The following is a 17,586-nucleotide window of genomic DNA, read 5'->3' as shown; positions in this document are numbered from 1 at the left end:
ACAAACCACACACATTTGGTAATCTAAAACATGGTTTTCCTAAAAAATACAGTTTAGACAAAGTCAAGGCACAGCTATCCCAATACCATAATATAAATCACACATATACTCGGTTTTCAACAAAACTTGGGATTCAGCCTGTCGCCCCCTTTTTCCCAAAACTGCAATAATGAAAACCTATAGTTTTCCCTGTTAGATCCCCCCAAATGAGTAGCCAAAACACACACAGGACCGTGGACCACAGTTCCACCGAGTCCAATTTTGAAAAGAACCAATATAAACAAAGTTCCCCTTACGTTAACCCCGTATAACAAAACTCAAACTCCAAGGCTCCTAAACAGCGAACCGAGTTCCAAAACCTACAAATCATAGTATAGAATGTACTCACAAGACCATCCTCTACAAAACTACCAGATCATAAATGAAAACTGAGTCTTATCTTGATTTTCATCAAAACCTGAAAACCTCCGAAACGAGATTCTGATCCATAGAAGTTGTAGAGAATCTTTCCACAAACCTCGTGGTAACTTCCATTTTCCTATTCCGTCAACGATCGGCGAAGAAATCTAAAGAGAAGGAGAGTAAGGAGAGTTTAGAGAGAGAGAGAGAGAGAGAGATTTTTCTAAGTTACTTAGTGAAGAAGTAATAGAAATTTCCTTTTACAGCCCTTTGACCTGGCCCAATTTCGTCGACGAATCTTTCACTAAATTCGTCGATGAATCAGTGGCCTCGTCGACGAAGTCTGATATTTCCAAATTCCCAGACCTCTCGGCTTCTCCTCGTCGACGAATCTCTGAATTTCGTAGACGAGAAGAACAAAGGCTTCGTCAACGAACCTGCTCTTTTACCAAAATGTCCCTCTCTTTATATATATAAACCCATTATCACGGTTCGGGTTCTTACACAAAAAGTGCCCACCTAATATCATAATGAAAAATTCATTCTTAAATTTGTATAATCTTTTGGGGCATAAATATGGCAGATTATTTGTCATTCTCGAAGAATTATCCAATCCAGTCAAGCATGAATTTGTCATTTAAATGAATTAGATATGGCTTAGGGCCTTTTGTTTGATAATCACTCTAATCCAACATCGATTATTTGATCTAATATGTTTTTTCAAGCTTATACTCGTTATAAGATGATAGTTCACACTATCTGTTTGTGTTGCTCAATAATGAACTTCTAGTAATCAAAAAGTAAAAAAAAAAAAAAGTAACATGAAATATAATTTGTTTTATCTCAAAATAAATTTTTAAAATTCAATACATCTAATGGGGCTTTATGTTGGAAGCCTCAAGTTCAAGAGGAATAAGATAGAATATGAAATAGGAAATGGGCTATAATGTGTTGTACAATCTAAGCCCTCCAACAAAAAAAAAAGAGTGATCTCAATTTTTAGTTCTAAGCAATACACATGAAACTCAATAATCAACACATGATGTTTATTTGAAATTTCACCTCAACAATAGACTATGTGAACCATATACATACATACATACATACAAACATACATATATACATACATACATACATACATACATGCATACATACATACATACATACATAATATTGAATGAGATTATTATGGTTTCATAAGTCTCCAAACCTAAAATCCTACCTTTTCGGATTTTTGAATTTTAAATGTAATCTTTCTTTGTTACATGCTACTAGTTAAAAATTTAAATATTGATAATTTTAACCCATAAAAAATAATTTCCATTTTGACCATGTAACAGCAGCTTGTCTCTCTTTTATTTTCATTGCAACTCGCTCACCACAGAAGTCTCATTATCATTTCCTTCTCTCTCACAGCTTGCATTTTGACCATTTTAACAACAACTTGCAAATCACTCTTCACAAAAACTCTCCTTTCTATTTCCTTCTCTCTCATAGCTGAATTTCCCTCTTGAAGCCAAAATCACTCTCACATAGTTGGAAATTTCTCATCCTAATTAAACATTTAAATCTATAAATAAAAGCTAACATTTAAATCTTTCTTGCAACTAACTCTCACATCTCATTCTTTGCATTACACTCAACTCCTTATTGATGGGTGGAGGGGACACTCAGTCACTGGTTGTGACTGAAACTCAGTGAGAATCAATTGCAAAAACAATGATGTAAGACTTCAAAGAACAATTCCCTCTCTTGCTCACTTGTTATTCACTCTCTCAACACCTCATACTACATTGCACACACACACATCTATTTATAACTTATTCTAAATCATGACAATCAACAATTGTGGCTGGTTGGTGAGGTTGGTAGCCGCCAATCAACAGAAGTGGCTGGTCGGCAGCCGTCGTCAATTTTTGCTGCCGCCATCAAGTTTACTCTTCAACATCCCCCCTTAAACTTGACTCTCCTAACTTTTTCATTCCGAGCATTTCTTCAGTCTCGCAAAAATATCATGTCTGAGTGGCTTTGTGAAAATGTCAGCAATATGATCATACGTTCTACAAGATACCAACTCTACTTCTTTATTCTTGACATGCTCCCTACTAAAATGATATAAAGTATCAATATGTTTGCTTCTTTCATGGTAAACTGAATTTTTCGCAAGTGCAATCGCTAATTGGTTGTCGATGTAGACTTCTGTGGAGTTATCTTGAAAAAATCCCAGATACTTCAATACATTCCTAATCCATATACCATAACAAATAGCTGAGCTGACAGCAACATACTCAGCTTCACATGATGACAATGTTACGATGTGTTACTTCTTCAAAGATCATGTAAACGTTGTATCTCCCATGAAAAATGTGAATCCCGTCGTGCTTTTTCTTTCATCAAGATCTCTTCCCCAATCGCTATCTGAATAGCCGATAAGTTTGCAATCACCTCTTGATGAATAGAACATACCATTGATGATGGTACCCTTGACATATCGGAGTATCCTCTTCGCTGCATTCAAGTGGGACTAGTCAGGAATCTCCATGTACCTACTGACAGGTCCAACTCCATAGAGTATGTCTGGTCTGGTGCACGTCAAATACCTCAAGCTTCCAACCAGACTCTTGAAATATATGGGGTCAACATATCCTTCCTCATTCTTTCTCAATTCCAATCCCATTTCAACCGGAGTTGTCACAGGGTTGCATTTGTCCATCCCAAACTTCTTCAGTACTTCTTTTGCATAGTGGCTCTGGGAGATGAAGATTCCCTTCTCACTTTGCACGACTTCAATGCCAAGGAAATGAACCATCTGGCCAATATTCGTTATTTTGAATTCTTTGACCATGCTCCTTTTGAAAGCGGCAAACATCTGTGGATTGTTGCTAGTGAAGATCAAATCATCAACATATAGGCATGCAATTAGCATGCTTCCATCTGTCTCCATCTTCATGTATAGTGCATGCTCGTAGGGACACTTCTCAAATCCATTTTTCTAGAGTAGTCATCAATCCTCATGTTTCATGCACGAGGTGCCTGCTTCAAGCCATAGAGTGCTTTCTTCAACTTGTACACTTTATCTTCTTTTCCCTTCTTCACATATCTGGGTGGTTGGTCAATATAGATCTCTTCTTCCAGAAAACCGTTCAGAAATGTTAATTTCATGTCCAGCTGGTAAATCTTCCATCCATTTTGTGTTGATGGTGAAATTAGTAATCTGATGGTTTCAAGCCTAGCAACCGGGGCAAAGATTTCTCCATAATCAATCCCTTCTTTCTGCTTGTAGCCATTGGTGACAAGTCTTGTTTTGTATCTCTGAACTTCTCCTTGAGCGTTCTTCTTGGTCTTGTAAACCCATTTCACACCAATAGTTTTGCGACCCTTCGGGAGATTTATCAACTCCCAAGTCTTGTTCTTCTCGATGGATTGAATCTCCTCATCCATTTCTTTTCTCCATTTGGATTCTTTGTTAGCTTCCTCAAAGCTAACCGGGTCACTGGTCAATAACAGACAATATAGAGTAACATGCTTTTCTATTGGTTCTTTAGTTTCATATAGATCAGCTAGATTTTGAGCTCCTCTAGTTCTTATGTCTGAGATTTCACACTTAATTAGTGATGGAGCTTCGTTCCTCTGTGGTGAACCATGTGGAGGTGTCTGCAACTCGGGAACTTGTGACTCGATAGTCACTTCTCTTATCTATGTAAGTTCTTCTCTTTCAAGTGTCAATTCTACATCTTTGGAAGATTCAACCTGGTCCCATTCCCAGGATTCATTTTCTTAAAAAACTCTTGGGCACATTCTTATCCTTTAACATGCTCCTAGCCATGTTAAGGATTGTGCAGTTCTTCCTTTCGGCTACACCATTCAACTGGGGAATGTAGGTCAGTGTGAACTGTGTTTGAATCTCTTATTGCATAAGGAATTCTAGGAAAGCTTCGTCTTTGTATTCTCCTCTTTGGTCTGACTGGAGTGACTTGATATGATAGCCACTCTGTTTCTCCATAAGAGCTTTGAACTCTTTGAACTTGTCAAACACCTCTGACTTCCATTTCAGGAAGTAGACCCAATTCTTCCTACCATAGTCATCGATGAAGGTGAGGAAATATCGATTCTGTCCATTTGAAAATGGTCTCAATGGACCACACACATCTGTGTGTACTAGCTGGAGCGGCATGGTAGATCTCCAGTCGGCTTGCTTTCCAAAGCTATTTCTGTGTTGTTTGCTCAGAACACAGCTTTCACATATCATATTTGGGTGGTGGATGTTGGGTAATACTTTCACCATCTCCTTGCTTCCCAACTATTTCAAACTTTCAAAATTAAGATGTCCATACCTTAGATGTCATAGCTAGTCTTTGTCTTTGATGATAGCACTCAAACACCTTGGCGTATCATGTTGGATAGCGAGAGAAAACATTCGATTCTTTGCCATTTGTACTCGAGTAATGAGCTTACCTCGAGCGTCTATTATCACCATCTGCTTATCTTTAAGACTAATTCAGTAGCCTTTCTCCACGAGCTGTCTGAGACTAAGTGTATTAGTCTTCATGGCTGGCACATAGTACACGTTGGAGATAAAAGCATGCTCTCCATCATTTCTCTTAATAAGGACATTTTCCCTTCCTCGAACTGGGACTTTAAAGAGATCACCAAATGATATCTCTTGCTGAACTTTTTCATCAAGTTCATTAAACAGATTCTTTCTTCCAATCATGTGATTGCTGGCTCCAGAGTCAAGGTACCAAACATTTTGGTCCTGGTGGGTTGAACTGTGTGCCATCAGCATCAATGGTTCTCCTTCGTCTTTCTCCTTTTCTGCAAAGTTAGCATTTTCATTTATTTTGTGATTTTGGGGATTACCACTGCACTCATTGCTGAAGTGTCCGCCTTTGTGGCAGTTGTAGCACTAAACATTTCTCTTGTTTACGTTCTGACGGTTATTGTATCCCCCTCCTCTTCCTTGTCCTCTGCCTCGTGGAACATAGTTATGTTGATTGTGTCCTTCTCTAGTGGGACCTCTTCCGCTTCAGCCACCTCCTCTAGAGTCAAAAATTCCATAATTTCTTCCACAGGATCCTTGGCATCATCCTTTTCCTTGTTGTGACGTCCCCCCTTTGTCGTATCTATCTGTAGTGAGGGATAACTTTGTTTGGAGGGCTTGCTCTAGTGCTTTATCATCATTCCTTCTATTGACTTTCTGCTCATGGGCTTGGAGTGAGCCCACAAGTTCTTTTACGAACATGGTTTCAAAATCTTTTGTTTCTTCCATAGTCACAGCTATATAATCATATTTTGGATCCAGAGATCGCAAAATTTTCTCACAAATTCTCTCGTCATTGAGAGTTTCTTCATTTCTTCTCAATTGATTTGATACTACCATAACTCGTGTATAGTAGTCAGCAATAGATTCAGTAGATTTCATTTTTAGAGATTCGAAATCACATCGCAATGTTTGAAGACGAATCTTCTTTACTTTGTCTACACCTTTGCGTGTTCGCTAGAGAGAGTCCCAAACTTCTTTGGATGTCTTGGCAAGGGCGATGATTGTGAACGTGGCCTCATCAATGCCTTGGTAGATTATGGACTTCGCCTTGCAATCCTTCTTTCGATCGGCTCATAAGGTCGTTCTTTGAGCATCGGATATAGTTGCTTTGGCTTTTTCTTATGGGCTTTCTCTGTACCCATCTTCAATGATATCCATGACATCTTGAGCACCTAAAAGGGCTCTTATTTGAATAGACCAGTTGTCATAATTCTCCCAAGTCAACTTTGGAATGACCGCTTGGGTAGCATCGTTCTCCATTGAATTTAATATATAAAAACAGAGAGATGGGGGTTGATTTTGGCAAATCTAATGCCACCAATGTGTTCAGAAGGTTGAAAAACCTTAGGAATCGATTTTGGGTTGCAAAGAACTGGTCCAAAAATCACTGAACCGACCAAAAATTCTGGAACGGTTTTTTTATATAAAAAAAAAATGGTTTGACTTAACGGCCATTTAACGGCGTCAATAGCTACCATTAGAGCCACGTGGCGGCTTCTGGGTGTGTCACATGTCGGCGACTAAACGCATGTCAGCGAGCCAGGTCGGGTCACATTCGGGTCATCGGTTCAAGTTGTGCACACAGATCTGAAAACCAAGTTACTGGGTCGAGTAGTTAGACGCGAGTCACTGAGCCGGGTCTCGGATCGAGTGGCCGGGTCAGATCTCACCAGCCAGGAGAGGAAGATGCGTGCGGGGCATGTGGAGCGCATGAAGCTGGCGATCGGAATCCTCATTTGCACGTGCGGTGTGTAGGAAGGACGCTAACTCCGCTGGAGGCGTGTGTGAGCGCATGTGGAGTCTCTCGAATTTCGTTTGAGAGGTGGTTTTCACCATTGGAATCATCTCGACGCGAATTTTATAATGGTAGACTCAATTATGGATTTTGAGCAACTTCAAACCTGGGAGAAAATTGAATTTCTCCTCTGTTCGTCTCTATTTGGCAGATTTCGGCGTACCTGGATGCTCTGATACCACTGATGGGTGAAGGGGACACTCAGTCACTGGTTGTGACTGAAATTCAATGAGAATCAATTGCAAAAACAATGATGTAATTTAATCTGAAAAATAAATATAGAGGACTTCAAAGAACAATTCTCTCTCTCGCTCACTGGTTATTCACTCTCTCAATACCTCATACTACATTGCACACACACACATTTATTTATAGCTGATTCTAAATCATGATAATCAACAATTGTGGTTGGTTGGTGAGGTTGGTGGTCGCCGATCAACAGAAGCGGCTGGTCGGCAGCCGTTGTCAATTTTTGCTGCCACTATCAAGTTTACTCTTCAACACTTATAATACTCTTTACCTTCTTTGTCTCCCTCTCTATTTTCTTCTCTCAGATCCCTCAAGTTTTCCTTGAAATATCTCTTTTAGTTGATTTTGTAAGTGCAATCTTAATACGCTTACTGGTTAAGTTTTATTCAATTGGGATTGGTTTAAGACATATGAGAAATATTAACTAGAGTTAGTTAAAATGTTTTTTAATCATCTACCTTTGATAAACGAAGTAGATGTTTTCTCCAAAGAAACATTGTCTCTCCTCTCTCTCAACAGCTTCAAAAGCGAGGATCTTTTTGTGATGTATGTATGCAGTGTACAGACCGAAGAAAGCCTAGTTGTTAAAAGAAAAAATCTATTGGAATGCATAACCAGGGCACAATGTGCATGTGGATCGAATGAAGGTGACACCCCATCATAGACCCTAAGTTATCCTCCTTCAATGTAAATATTTAGTTAAGGATTTTGATTTTTTAATTTTTTTTTTTTTTTTTTTTTTTAAACCTTTTTACACCCACCACCACTCATCATGAGATCACCCAAAATTTAATGAGTTTTGACACACCAATACACCACCCACCCCTATCCTTAATACCCTAAGGTTGGCAGAAATTGAACATCATGTCCATGAACAACCCGACTTGCTTCTTTTAACTATATACTTGCCATCTTTCAATTATATACGTGTTTGCTCTTTCTTTTATATATATGAACAATTTCTTTATTTTGTTTAATCCATTCTAATTAAGCAATGGAAGTAGTCCAACTCCCATTAAATACCAATTCCTTCCTACCATTTCTCAAGTTTTAAATGATTAAACAAGACTTTCAATATGAAAGTTTTAAACTAATAGTTAAAATGCCCCACAAGATTCACTAAAGACAATTAATATTTTATGATGGGAAATTAGGGATTATAAGTGTATGAACTTCCTAAACGATTTATGATTTCACTTGTTACTCAATCATGACTATAAATTCTTATAAATATTTTTGTTTTGATGTTTAGCATAAAAACATTTCAATAAGGATATGGAATTTCTCACATTGAAATTATTTAATCACAATATTGCGAAAAGGTGATTAAAGGAATTCAGTTGAAGCAATACTCCATAATCTTGTAAACGATATAGTATATTAATAGGGTCATCCATTTTTTCGAAAAATTAGAGCATTACATCATTTACGCGCCTTGTGTTGAAATTCAAAGAGTTATCAAAGTGTAGACACCTATCTAGCAAAATAATAAATAATAAGTAGGGCCCCCATGGGCATGGCATGGTGGAAAGGCATCAGCACGTAAGAAAGAGTATCGGGAGTTCAATTCTAGGTAGATACACTCACGGAGCCAGTGGTACCTGTGGATGGTGAAAATTTACTCTGTGAGCCAGCGGAGACCGTGGATGGTGAGAGTTCTCTGTGAGCCAGCGAGGACCGTAGATGCTAATGGAGATGTGTCTCGAGGGTCAGGTTGGTCAAACGTCCAACTGATGCATGGAAACCGTATTAGCATTCTGGACTTTACCTGATCAGCGAGACCTAGGGGAGGACGTCGATCCGTAAGTTTGGTGCCACTCCAGGGGGTCTGAAGGGCTTGTTAGTGGTTGGAGTTCCTATGTAATCAAAAAAATAAATAAATAAATAAATAATAAGTAGGGACAAAATTTCAAGAGAGGTTTACAAATTACGATAGTAAGCTCACAATCCAACCTCCATGTACATCCCAATCAAGGACATTTGTGTTTTTTATGATGATAAGAAGGAACATTACCATATGCCTTTTGGATTTAAAACCCAAAAGGTTAGACTTACGATATTTTTATAATGGTGGGAGATGGGAGCAATAGCCAATAGTAGTCCAATATTGTATAGTACCATCTAGAATTTCTAAATATTGTATGGGAACAGGTTCATCGTTGAATTATTTTTCCCTTCCAATATTTTTCTGTTGGATCTCCCCTTATTCCTTTTATGAACCATAATGATGCAAATTGGATTATAATGAGTTAATATTAACTTTTATTGATGGTTACAAAAATTTTATTTCAATTGTGATTACAAATATATAAACTTCAATTCAAATTGTTAGTTGTTACAAAAGTTAAAATACAAATTTATTTTGCAATTTCAAAATATTAATATTTGTATTTATAAACCAATTTGAAAATATTAATTAGCTTATTAAATTATATTTTTATTGAGTAACTTCAAATTATTAAAGATATTTTTCAAAAAAATCAACCCATTAAAGTTTCCATCAAAGTTCGGGCATAAGAAAAATGTTTGAAATCTTACTATTATATTAAAAAAAGATTATCTAGCGGCTTTCTAGAATTTTGAATTATTTAATTAACTCTAATTTTTTTATTAGTTGATTTAATTTTCTTAGTTGTTATTAGTTGTCTCTTTGATTCAAACAGTGTCAGTTAATTGATTCTTAATTAAATTATAAATTTATCATATAATTTTAAAAAATCAAGGATTGTGATTGGGTAAAGGAATATAAAATAAGAAGGAAATTTATTTTCCATTATATTTTCTCTCCATATATTACTAAAACTAAAAAAAAAAATTAATATAATTAAAAGTCAAGAAAAAAATGTCAGAGTTGCTTAAAATCAAGAAAAAAATCTTTTCATTGGGAAACCTATTTTTCATTATATTTTTTCTCATACCAATTATTACTAAAAATAGGAATTTGTTTGAATATGACTACAAGTTAAGAAAAAAAAAATCAAATGTTAGTGATGCTTAACTAGATGAAAAATTCATATTTTTTCTTTTATTTTTCTAATGTTTTCAAATTTTAAATGGGACTTTAAGATTTTTCACTAAAGTTAGACTTAAAGAAAATGCTTGAAAAAACTGTTGAATTTTGATGTTTTTCAATTAAATAATTATAAAACAATTTCTTACAAACAAGTTTTTTTTCACATTATTTAATATAATAAAAAAAATAATAGTCCTAAAGGGCCCACAAATTTGCTAATCATTTATTTTCCTCTGTCTATTTTTGAATTAAATAATTACAAAAACATTAGAATAACGAGATTTTTTTTTTCATGCAATTTAATAGAATAAAAAACAATTGAGTCAAAGGGTTGACAAATTTGCCAATCAGTTCTTTCTCTCTTTCTATTTTTAAAATAAATAACTAAAATAAATAAATAGAACAACCCGGACGAAAATTTTTTCCACACAATTTGCTATATATACTTGGTTTGTGCATGTCTTAATTCTAGTGTTTTTGAATTTAAAAAAAAAAGTAACAACAATCAATTACAAAATTTCATTATCATTTAATAAGTATAAATTTAAAGTATTATTGTGCCCATTTTATTTAAGATATTGACCCGCTACATTTAATATATTGTATAAGTTTAGCAAGAAAAGTGAGAAGATGAAATTCACTTCCTCAAAGTCAAAATACAAGAAGTCCTAGAAAACAATTAGAGAAATGTCCTATGTTAGGAGAGACTTTAGATTTGAATTTGCATTGTGTTGATGCGCAGCGATTTTCATCTTCCTATCAACAAAATAAGTCGCACAAAGAACATTCACAAAAAAATAGAAATGAGAGATTTTACGTGGTTCAGCAAGGTTGCCTATGTCCACAGAGTATGGACCTAGAGAAAAATCCACTATGAAACGATGACAATATAAGATCTGATCAGTCTCTCCCCGATCCCATATCCTCTATACACCCCTTCACCTTCAACCCGATGAAGAAAAGTTCTTCCTAGAGAGAACCCCCATCTAACTCTCCTTGCACAAAATGACAAGCAATCCCTATATTTTCCCATGACTTACAAACATATATATGACACACCACACAACAGTTGTATTTTAGAGACAATCCAACGGCTATGATAAAAGTCACAATAAATAAATAAAAATAAACATATCTTTTAACAATCTCCACCTTGACTTTTAATTACAGCCAAGCATAACATTCCATCCCCACGCTCTGGGATGCTCTGTTAACAATCAACAAGAGACTATATTAACCTAGTCCAGACAGCGCTTGAACTTAGCTAATATAATAGGCTTCGTGAGCATATCTGCAGCATTTTCATCTGTGTGGATCTTCAATAACTAGAACTTACCACATTCAACCCAACCTCTAACTACATGGTACCGCACGTCAATATGCTTCGTGCGAGAGTGGTAGACCTGATTCCTTACCAAGTGGATTGCACTCGGACTATCACAGAATACGTGTAATCTATCCTACATAACACCAAGTTCCTAAATTATTCCAGTTAACCACAAAGCCTCCTTACCTTCCTCTGCTAAAACTATGTATTCAGCTTCTGTAGTAGACAAAGCTGTAGTAAGTTGCAACATAGCCTTCCAACTAATGGAACCACCAGCCATGATAAAAATGAAGCTAGAAGTAGACATCCTCTTATCCAAATCACCTGCATAATCGGAGTCCACATAACCCTGAACATTACAATCATCAGTACTTTCAAACAAGATACCATAATCAGAAGTGCCTCACAAATATCTGAAAATCCATTTTACTGCATTCCAATGCATTCTACCTGGATTAGTCATATATTTGCTTACCAAACTAACTGCATATGACAAGGGTGGTCTACTACATACCATAGCATACATCAGACTCCCTACTGCACTGGCATAAGGCACACTAGCCATATCCAGCTTATCCTCATCAGTAGAAGGACACAATTTAGCAAACAACTGAAAATGAGCAGCTAGAGGTGTACTTACTAGTTTAGCCTTATCCATGTTAAACCTTTCCGACACCTTCTTAATATACTTACTCTGTGACAAACACAGCTTCTTCTGTTGTCTATCCCTCCTTATTTCCATGCCAAAGATCTTTTTAGCTACACCAAGATCTTTCAGTACTGTTAGAGGCAATCAACATGTCATAGACATATAACATAAGGATCACATATACACCACTGTTAAGCAATCTAAAACATACCCAATCCTCAACATATAAGAATCAAACCTCTTATACCATTGCTTAGGGGATTGTTTTAAACCATAAAGAGATCTATTCAACTTACATACCATGTGCTCTTTACCTTGTTCCACAAACCCCTCGGATTGCTCCATAAAGATATCTTCCTCCAACTCACCAAGAAGGAAAGCTGTCTTTACATCCATCTGTTCCAGATCTAAATCATGTGTGGCAACCAATGCTAACAAGGATCTAGTAGAAGCATGCTTAATAACAGGAGAAAATATTTTATTATAATCTATACCTTCTTCCTGTTTGTATCATTTTGCTACTAACCTGGCCTTATATTTTATCCCTTCTGATTCTAAAGTAGGTTCTTTCTTTCAGAAAACCCACTTACAACCAATCAGCTTTCTGTCCTTGGGCTTCTGAACCAACACCCAAGTGTCATTCTTATGAAGAGACTCCATCTCCTCAACCATGGCTCCAAGCCAACTATCTTGTTCAGAACTCTGAACTACTTCCTGAAAATCAAAAGGATCTCCACTACTAGTAATCAGAGCAAATGCAACAAAGTCCTCAAACCCCTACCTAACCAGAGGCTTAACACTCCTCCTTTCTCTGCCAGTGGCTAGCCCTGTAGGTTCATGTTTATCACCTGTTTGAGGAATTTTTTGAGGAACTGTAGCCTGTCTCACTATATCCTGTGCAACAAAATCAACAATAGTAGTCTGAGTATTACCTATACCTAAATTATGAATATTGTCTAGCTCCACGTGAATAGGTACTCCCGCTGAATCAGACTCCACCTTCTTATCAGCATTCTCCTTTAACATGGCTTCCTCATTGAAGACCACATCCCTGCTAGTGACCACCTTCCGTACTATAGGGTCCCGCAACCAATATCCCTTCACTCCTTCTTGGAAACCAAGATACGCACGGTTTGGACTTAGAGTCCAACTTTGATCTGTCTTGTTACTGCACATGCACATACAATGGACAACCAAATATTCTCAACACAAAGTAATATACTGCCTTACCTGTCTATACCTCCTCAGGAACCGTTGTGTTAATAGCTACAGAAGGAGACCTGTTTACTAGGTAGCATGTCATACTTTTTGCTTCTGCCCATAATGACTTAGGCAGATTAGCCTGAATCCTTATACACCTTGCCCTCTCTAGTAATGTTCTGTTCATCCTTTCAACCACCCCATTCTACTGTGACCCATGTGGAACTGTATAGTGCCTAGTGATCCCCTCTTCCTTACAGAAGTCAATGAACTGGCTGTTTTTGTACTCTAGTCCATTGTCAGATCTTAGAAACTTCACCTACTTCCATGTTTGCTTCTTTACCTGAGCTTTCCATTCCCTGAACTTACTGAATACCTCACTTCTATGCTTCAAAAAATACACCCAGACTTTTCTGGAAAAGTAATCAATAAATGAGACAAAATAAATAGCACCACTGCGAGACTATAGCTGTATTGGACCCCATACATCTGAATGAATATACTCCATCACCTCCTTACTCGTATGCTTTCTTGTTCTGAAACTCACCCTGCGCTGTTTACCAAACAAACAATATTTACAGAACTTAAGCTTACAACAAGAATTACCTCCCAGTAATTTCCGCCTGTGCAACTCCTACAAACCACGCTCACTCATGTGACCCAGCCTCATATGCCACAAACTAGTATCATCTGTATCTGTATCTGAAGAGGTACTAGCTGCAGCTCCACCTGTCACTATGCTACCCACCAGAGTGTACAAATTGTTCCTCATATGACCTTTCATTACTTCCAGTGAACCTCTAGCCACTTTCAGCACACCATCCCTAGCTGAAAAAGAGAAACCATTACTATCCAAAGAGCCCAAGGAAATCAGATTCTTTTTCAGATCTGGAACATGCCTTACATCCCTGATGGTTCTAACCACACCATCAGACATCCTGATTTGGACTGTTCCAATACCAAGAATACTACAGGAAGCATAATTACCTATCAACACCGTCCCTCCAAAGATTGGTTCATAGGAGTCAAACCAGTCCCTATATGGACACATATGATATGAGCACGCCGAATCCAAAGTCCAATTATCGGCTAAGTAACTAGAACCTGTAGTAACATCCAAAAGATCCCCATCAAAAACTGATGAACTACTCTCCACTACAGTAGCTTGCTCAGTCTTCATCCTATTCTTTTCCTCTAAATCTCTTTTCCTCCTTAGATAGTTCTTCTTCATATGTCCTTCTTTCCCATAATAAAAACAACCACTCCTCCAGTTCCCACTCTTACCCCTAGACTTGGATCGATATTTTCCTCGATTCCAATTACCCCTACTAGAAATCCTACCCCGTTGTTGGCTAGACACACCTTTAGCCACCAACCCTTCTTTATGTCTTGGACAATCTGGTTTGTGAAAATTCTCACTCTCCAGAATGGCAATAGTCACCTTATTAACTATAAGAGTCTCCTTACCTAGCAATAGTGTGATTGTCAAAGTATCAAGTAAATTGGGAAGCGAAACAACAGAATCAGTGTTTTATCTTCCTCCTCAATTTTTACCTCAATACTCAGCAACTACGTGATTATCTTATTGAAATAATTGAGGTGGTCTCTAACTTTTGTGCCCTCAGTCATCCTCAACTGATACAATTGTTTCTTCAAATACAGTCTATTAACTAGGGACTTGGACATATAAATATTCTCCAATTTTTTTCCAAAGCTCAACTGGTAATGTTTCATTCAACACACTGTATTTAATTTATGGAGCTAAACTTAAGCAAATGGTACTTACCGCTTTCACTTCCAGCACCTCCCACTGATCATCTGATATGGTCTCTAGCTTCTTGTCTTTCCCATATAGTGCCTTAATTTCCTTGTTAGACCAACACATCCTTCACAGTGCTCTGCCACAGACAGAAATTATTTTTCCCATTAAAAGGCTCCACCTCGAACTTGGCCGTCGAAGTACTCACCATTAAAAAAAAAAATTTCTTCTCTCCTCTGACGTCAGTACCTGTCAGGATGACGTCAGCAACAGTGCCTGCGTCAACTTCTGCATCAACGTGACGTCAGCTATAATGACCTGCCTATTTTTTCATATTTATTTTTTTCCCACATAATTATAATTATAATAATTCTAATAACCTACTAAATTGTCAAGGTCATGATCATATTGGACCCATGGGTACCTGGGATATACCTGTCATACAACTCTGATACCTAAGCAGTAAAAAACATAAAATCACATACATGCCATAAAACACCAGAAACCATACCAAAGCTCTACTAAATTTGTCATATATATATATACATACATCCCAAAAAGACCAAAAAGTATCCTAGGGTCATAACCCAAAAATCCATCTTACCCTAGCTCACCCACTTACCCTACAGACAGAGTAGCTCAGAACTCTTCTACTGTTGTGGGGCTCTATTCGCCCTCCTACCTAGATTTCCTGAAATGTTTGTAATGCTGGGGTAAGACACCTCTTAGTAAGGAAGATAAACTAATATTAGTGTGTGGTAACATGAGTATTTTTCGTGATATACACATAAACTGTACGTAATTCATATCTAATATAAACAGTTGTATCATATTTGAATAAAACATGATTTATCATAACATAACTTAACATACTAAATTCCTATACTGAAAAATCATTTTATATAAACATATTGTACTTGAATTATTACCCAGGATAGATAGATAGTTAGCTATCGTCATGTCTTACCCCCCACATGACAGGGTTGTGCGGCCCAAATGCGAGACTTAGCAATGGCTGACCGACCATACTAAGTCAAACATTAGTTAGAGTGTAAGTACGATGGACCTATTCCACCTGTGCCGAACTATCAAGGGAACTACGACACTCCCATAAAGCCACATCGACTGTCATCTCCCACACTCTACATAAGATTTGTGGTAGCACTAACATAAACGTAAACGTGAACATACAGTTACGATATCGTACTTCTTGAAACCAAACTAAGCTATCCGGGTTGTGATAACATGTAATACATTTCATGATATTGAACATAATAGTTTCATATTTCAAGGTGAAACATGACATGGTAATATTTTCTTGAATCTTGACATAACATGCATAATTACAGCATTTTATGTTATCATGTCATAACATAAAAATTATGACACCAAAGCCGGCATAACATGACGTACTGGTACATGAAAATCTTACACTTGTTAACATAATATTCTTAAAATCATAGTTTTTGTACTGTGTTTATGGTTTTCTTGAAAACTGCTATAACATGCTTATCCTAGAAAAATCATAATATTTCAAAATAACATAATTTTCATGGAAATATTATACTCATGCCACACAAATGTAAGTAGCCTTGTAAACTCATAATTTGTTCTGAAATCATATTGTCTTATAAAATGTGTTAAAATCATTTCCATGTTCAACAGCAGTATTTCCAAACATAGTTCTATAACATACATATTTTCCTGAAAATAAATGTTGCATAATAATATATAATTTCATAAAAATGTTGACTTAATTTATCTCTTTTCCTGACTTACTGAGAATCCCACAATTTAAACCAAGCCTACTCCCGTGTGTTCCCTAGCTCAACACCCTAAAATTACATTTTCCCCAACAAAACTTCAGCATTATTCTATCTAAAATATTTTCCTCAGTCCAGAAACATCAAATACCTTATAAAACTTAAAATAATCAACTTACCCAAATTTTGGGATGGTGCCCAAGTTGGCCTAACCAACGAACTACTCTAGCAGACTTGAAGAGAATCTTGCCAAGAATAGTGTGGCGGCTTCCTATCGTCGAATTGGCAAGAATTGAAGCCGAAAATGAAAAGAGGAGGGAGAGACGTTTTTAGAGAGAGAAGCCCTTGCAAGAAATTTTCCTTCGCCGAAACCCGAGTTTGACATATTTATAAAACACAAATTCGTTAACGAGACTCGTCACCTCGTCGATGAGTCCATGAAGGGAGTTCATCGATGAACACTTACTCCTCGTCAATGAATTTTAGGCCCTAAAATTAGCCCTCTCGGTAATGTCTCATCGACGAGACACGCGTCCAAGTCGACGAGCACTCTGCACTCCTCAACGAGACCCTGCTGAAACCCCCTTTATGAAAAATCATATTCTCTCATTTCTTTTATCTACCTAATTTCTATAATTCTTCGGGTCTCTATATTCTCCCCTCCTTCTAAAATTTTATCCTTGAAATTTATTATCTGTATTGAACACCATCCTTTGAGGTAAATAGGCTACTTATTTTATTACTTACCCTTACTTGTGGTGAAGAAATACCATGATTACATTCAGGGTTCTACGAGATTACAAATACATAAAAGAAAAGTTCTCCCAAAACCAAAACACTACCTATCCTATAACCTACAATAACACTTATACATACATTATCCTTGTAA

This window comes from Malania oleifera, chromosome 13 (assembly GCF_029873635.1).
Source record: "Malania oleifera isolate guangnan ecotype guangnan chromosome 13, ASM2987363v1, whole genome shotgun sequence".
Taxonomy (NCBI): Eukaryota; Viridiplantae; Streptophyta; class Magnoliopsida; order Santalales; family Ximeniaceae; genus Malania; species Malania oleifera.
Note: the sequence above shows the minus strand (reverse complement) of the source record.